This window comes from Rattus norvegicus, chromosome 2 (genome assembly GCF_036323735.1).
Source record: "Rattus norvegicus strain BN/NHsdMcwi chromosome 2, GRCr8, whole genome shotgun sequence".
NCBI lineage: Eukaryota > Metazoa > Chordata > Mammalia > Rodentia > Muridae > Rattus > Rattus norvegicus.
This window is the reverse complement of record NC_086020.1, coordinates 115,490,255-115,497,149: the sequence shown is the minus strand read 5'-3', so window position 1 is coordinate 115,497,149 and position 6,895 is coordinate 115,490,255.

The window sequence follows — 6,895 nt, the reverse complement described above, 5'->3', positions numbered from 1 at the left end:
TAATGTCTTAAAAGAATCGAGGCGCAAAGCTTCAAATACAGCTCAGTAAGGATAAAGTGCCTGCTACCAAAGCATGTGGTCCTGAGTCTGAATCGTTTATCTTACCACGGTGTGAGAGAAAAGAGAAACTTTCACCATGTCCTCCAGCAAGGATGCCTTACCTCACTACAGTCTCAAAGATGATTGGCTCAATTAACAATGAAATTCAACCCAGTATCTTTCCTCTTTCCAATCAGAATATCTTGGTTGAATTTTTACAGTAATGGGAGGTGACTTAAACACTTCCCCAAAATTAATTATTAGCTTAATAATAAAATACCCTAAGAAATCATTTTTGGATTAACACTTTTATGGACGTAGTAAAATATTTCAGGATTATCCAACATGCTTTTAACAAGCAGGCACTAAGGACACATTGACAGGTTGTGACAGAAGTGTCCCCTGTGACTGGTGAGTAAAGTATAAACTAAGTGAGTCTCAGGTTGAATGCCTTTATGAAGAAGAGTTAACGTGTCATCCTCCAGTATAGGTAGACAAACCCTGAATCTTTGGGGGAGCTACGACAGGCAGCAACAACATCAGACTCCCAAGGGTGTAGCTGTATGTACCTTCAAAGGAAAAGCATGGCTGTGTTAGGTGTGGTGCTCCAAAGCACTCCTCAGTGTCTCTCTGTGGTCACTTTCTTATTCCCTAGCTTCTTGGTTCTATCCTATGTCCGGGGGAAGGATCTTCCAAAGCTCCACCTGCCACCTCACAGAAATGCACCAATTTTCTATGCATTTCCTACAGTGATGATTCACAGCTCTTTAGGATTCTGTGCAATCTCCACACTTGGGGTCTTGCTGAACTCAAGAAGGGAATCCCATGCTCTCCTCATGTCGATGTCGGGGTCCAAATCTTTGATCCAAGACTGAAAGAACTCTGCAACACTCCCACAGTTATTACCAGTGGTCACTGCCTATCTCCACTTCCTTACACTGCTGTTGCCAGGACCCACTTTCTTGACAAAACGGCACGTGTAGGGTTGAGGAAATAGCTCAGTGAGTAGGAACTCTTGCTTTTCAGGCATGAAGATCTGAGTTTACAGCTCCAGCGTTGACATGAAAAGCTTAACATGCCTCTACAAGCCCACAAGCCCAGCATCTGGGGCAATGACAGGCAGATCTCCAGCCTCCCCTAAAAATAGTAGGCATTCAGTTCCGCAAGAGACTTCCCCTGTTGTCTCAGACAATAAGGTGGAAAACAGCAGAGATAAACATCAGATATCCTGTTCTGGCATCTGGATACATGTATGCAAGTGCACACACCTGCACACTTCTGTGAATCTACTAAATATATTCACAATAAAGCACAGATATAAATAAATAGATATGTAGACAGACAGAGGTGATAGATCATACATACATACATACATACATACATACATACATACTTAAATAGATAGCACACATCACAAAGCATAGTGAGTTGTGCTTTAAGTCACACATTATTTCTTTTGTCTAAGATGACCTTTCTTGTTCACTTCTCAAGATCTAGCACAATTTCTACTTTATCAGAGAAAAGCTTTCAAAATCCATTCATCTTTTCTTTGATTTCTTTGGCTTTGCAGTAATTACTCCTTTTTAAGTGAATGTTCATTCACCCCATTTGCTTTACAAATGCGCTATTTTAATTAATTTGCTGAGTTGTGATACATATACCTCATACATGCATAGATACACATGCACATTAGTACATGGATGTGGACACCAGAGAGGCATTGGCTGTTTTTCTCTCTCTCTCCCCTTCATTCTCCACCTTATATTTGGAGACAGGGTCTCTCAAAAACGCAGAGCTTGTTAATCTGTCAAGACTACATGGCCAAGGAATGTCAGGGGTCCTTCTGATTCCAGTGCCCTGGCACCAGGTTTCTAAGCATTAACACTACCACATCTGGTTTTTATATGTCATCTATGGGGAGCTGAACTCGGGTCCTCATGCTTTCAAGGCAAGCACTTTACCAACTGAGCCAGTCTGGAAGACTCAGCATAATCTTCATTTTCCATTTTTCTCTCACGACTCTTGGTCCATACTTTGTGCCTTATACTCAATTAGCTTTTGAACGTCACCATTTTTTCCCCTAAACAATTCCTCTCACTCAAGAAAAGCCTTCTATGTTTTGGTATCCCACTTTTAGATCATTGACTCAACAAAGTTCACTCACTGAATTACCAGGATAAGTTAAATTCTTGGCTCCACTCAGAATTTATCCTACTATACTGGGATGTTTAACATATCCTGCTACAAGGAAGTGATTTCTTTGGTGATTAATTTGTGATATGAGAGTTGAAATTTTGTAAGCATATATGGAGTTACCTTGAAGCACTTTACATTCCAATTTGGAAAAAAAAAATATATATATAAAATTAACTATATGTGGTGACTTAAATATGTTAGAAAAATACCTTTCCATTAAGATATGGTTTGAAGGCAAAGGTTTCTGCTGTAAAATTACAAAGTCACAGGGCAAGTAAAACTGCTAGAAGCTTTGGCCCAATGTTGGCAGCCTATGCTTAGGGAAACGATGAGTTTCCTTACATTTCAAATTTCAACCCTATGGCTATTCATAAGAGCTGGAGTCTAATAAGGAAATTTAGAGTCTACATGTAGAATTGTCAGGAGATAAAACCTCATCTATTTAAGCAAAAGCTGTGTTCTTTGAAAACAAAACCCCCTAATTCAAATTCTGAACACTTTTGATTCGAGTATGATTCCCATAACTAGATATGTGTGTTCAGTTAGCATAAACTTAGGATGATCCAGAAATTATGCCATTAATTTTATTTTAATCTTGTCCTGGCCACATATCTAGATTGAGAGTAGTTTCATTATTTCTGTAAGTAAATATTCAAAAAGTACTGTTTTCATTAGACATTTTGTCTATTTACTTATTATTTGATGTTATTTTAGTATTTGTACCTGTTTTATTACTATTAACAGTAGCATTCTTGGTTCTGAGGTTCATATCAAGATCTTTACTCCTCCCGAAGAATATGAATTCTCCCAGCAAGCTGCATCTCCAAACCCTGACATTGCATTTTATAAAACAGGCTGGAGAATATACCTCATTCTGCACTGTCTTCTTCAAAAATGGATGAATTACACATAACAGAGTTCATAATAAAGATGCCTCATTTTTCTTGCTAAGAGGAAGTCACAGTTGAATTGAGACTATATACGTATGCACTATATTGTCACTGAGAAAGGAGCAGGGGTAAAGACTTCACATATTTTTAACTTGGGAAGCAAGCAGTGATCCCTCCCTTGTGACCGGCATACACTCTTGGTAGACAGGAGCTGTGCCATGCCCAGCTAAAGGCAATGAAGGACTGACATTCTTTCTCTTTTCTTTCGTTAATTTAAGGATGCTTCTAAAGTTTAGAGGTTGTGGTCAGTTCAGATACCTCGTCTTCATGCTGCCCATGCAAAATTGTACATTTCTCTCTAACACAGTGAGTTAAAGTCTACCTTGCTAATCCCATAGACACACCTTTATAGTGTAATTTTTTAAATTATCTCAGAAGTTTAAATTCTGAATTTTTAAGGTGTCATATTTCCATGTTCATAAAAGTCATTTTTAAATGGGGAAATGAAACTTCATATCAGGGAAAAGGAAGAAGAGGAGGTGGAGCAAGAGAATCTAAATCTGACAGAACTGAATTATAGCCATGCATTCAAGGACAACTCATAGGAAACTGGAAATTATTATTAGAATATATAAAAATATTATTTAAAACCTACTTATACCAACTTAAATAGTTAAAGATATATGGGTCATTTCAAAATAATCTTGAGAATGTTGCTATAAAACTGAAATAGGGGGTTATACCTACAAAGTCAAATGCCCTCCACGACCCATCCAACATCAGTATTTTTGATGGAATAACTATCTTTAACGCAATACAGTGGCCATCGAGAATTATCCAAGGGCATTGTTTCTTAGGTTGGTACTTAGTTTTGGCCAGGGTGGTCTAAAACAGTCATTTAACTCTTCTAATGACATCTTCAGAAAGTTCAACTAACTCATAATTTAAAATGTCACAAATCATGGAGTGATTGTGAAGCAAGCATTGTGTCACACTCTAAACAGGTTTAGTCAAGATGAGGAAGTGCACTCCTGCCCTCGCATGGGCTACTTGCCATGAGGAGTTACCTAACCTTCTAGCAGAGATTCCATTGATTAAGAGCAAACCCTGGTGTTGGCTTAGCTTCTATATTGACTCTGACACGCTCATGGTGCCACCACTGTTTCATTACTTTGAATTCTAGTTCTTCGGTCTTGGGTCTCACATTTTCTAAGAGTATCTTTGTCAAAAGAACTGAAGTTTATTCTTCTGTCTCTGGCAAAGCTGAGCAACAGCCATATATTGAAGGATTCTGTGGGAAAACTGGTTATGATTATTATATAAATAATGTGGAATAAACTATAAATGGTATATATGTCTTTGAACGAACTCATGTGATTGTAGAAACCAATCAATACAGCACTCCAGATCTTGAAGTGCATAGAAAAATTCCCTGCAGGTTATGTTACAGCAGAGCCTAGAATCTTTTTTTATATAATTTTATTTTTCTTGGATATTTTATGTATTACATTTCAAATGTTATTACCTTTCCACCCTCTCCCATTGCCCCTCCTCCCTCCCCCTGCTTCTATGAGGACGCTCCCACTCCCACCCACCCACTCCAACCTCAACGCCCTGGCATTACCCTACTTTGGAGAAACAAACCTTCACAGGACCAAGAGCTTTTCCTCCATTGATGCTGAACAACGCCATCCTCTGCCACATATATGGCTGGAGTCATGGATCACTGCATGTGTACTCATTGGTTGGTGGTTTAGTCCCAGGAGCTCTGTTGGGATTTGGGTGGTTGATATTGTTGTTCTTCCTATTGTGTTGCAAACCCCTTCAGCTCCTTCTGTCTTTTCTCTAACTCCTCCATTGGGGTCCCCTTGTTCAATCCAATGGTTGGCTGCAACCAACCTCATCTGTATCAGTAGGGCTCTGGCGGAGCCTCACAGGAGACACCCAAACTTAACAAAGAAGCTTTCAGTCCGTGCTCAGCAAAGGAAAGGCAGGCAGGAGAAAACTATCAGACTGAGCAGGTATAGAACTTTTTACAAAGTAGGCAGAGAATTTGATATCTGTCTAATTTGCAAGCTTCATATGAATTCGCACAAGGTTTTGTCCTGTAAAGGGTACACTACTTAGCAGTGATTTACAAGTGAGAGAGAATTGCCTGTGAGAGGACTGTCAAATTCCAATTCCCTGGCTATGTGAGGTTGAATAACTTTTTGTAATATCTCTCACCTAAATTTCTTCAACCATGCTATATAGTAACAGTGTTTGACTCCTCAAATGATGTGAAGAAGAAGGAAGGCCACATAGGAAAGGTTTGCCACACTCCAGTTAAGGGCTATGAAGTTGTGCCATCAAGTGTTTGCTGTATGTACAGGCTTTAGGTAAATTTGAGTGCAGATGGATGAGAAACAGCAAAGACGAATGGATAGACAGTACACTCGTTATAGGCTACAGGAGCTGAGCAAGAATAGCACCATGTTAAAGAAGTCCATAAGCCTCTCAATGTGCCTCAATTGCTGTAAATCATGCAAAGAGCCTATGAGTAAGAGGCAAAGTCTCAAAATAAGGAGCTGGGATCAGCTGAGTTCACTCCTGTGATAACATGGATGTCTGACAAAATGAACTGGTACATCTTTCAAATGAGAACTTCTAACTACTCTGCATAGCTATTAAATATGAATAGATGTAGGGGACGGGGCAGGGCAAAGGAGGCAATTACCATTATGGTTCTATGGGTTTTCCAAGCATCTGGCAGGGTTATTTATGGGAGAAAAGGTGACCAAGCAATGGTATGAGTCTAGGTTATTGTAGCCATCTAAATGTCAGAGCACAATGCCAAGTCCAATTACTCTCATCTCATGCTGTTGATAAGGATGAATTTCTCCACCTCTGCACCCTGCCTGAGAGCTTGCAAACTTAAAGAATTACATAGACCATTACATTATCCATGAGACCCTTTAGGTTCTTCATGACAGAGAAGATAATAAAGAAATCTCCTAACACATCAAAGATAAATTTGGCGGAAAGGGAATCTATATTAAATACAGTTACACTTGGTCACTCCACCCCAAACATCTGTCAGCCTGTGTTGAATGTAAATGGGATGAACGCATGGAACTCGAGCTCGCTTCCGTCAGCGTGTGTCTGGGCTCTGACTCCTGGCCATGACTAATTGCAGTCAGAGAAGCTTCCTGTATAGCCTCATGGTAGACATCAGCATCTCATTCCTCCCTTTTCCCTAGGTATCTGCCTCAGCACAGGGGTCTAGGCAGTCAACTTGCAGTTTACTGAAATTGGCTTTTAAGTTAAAGCCTGTTTGTCATCATGCTTGAGAAATTTATCAGCCTAAAGGCAGGTACCTGGAACAGATGCTTTCTAAAAGTCATGCCTCCATCCAGTACATCTAGATACCTCTCAGTTCCAGTAATCTAATTAGGAGAACAAGGCCATGATTGTGTCAGAAGGAGACTGGTGTATCAAAGCCTTCAGTAAATCAAGATTAAGGCAATTTATGTGTATGGCTGCATGTATAATTTTCCCTTTATCTTGCTAGCCCTTCAATCTCTTAAGCTGCACGTGTGTTTATAGAATGTCTCCATAGTTAACTTTACCAATGTTCATATTTTAATCCCATCATTTTGATCTGTATTTGCTTAAGTTCATAATCACTTTCTCAGAGTTGTTGTGCTGATTGTTGAGTGTTTCTGAACTGACTCATAATTTAGTTTGAAGACTCCTAATCACTCCTTTTGGCAACACTAATTAGCCTGAAA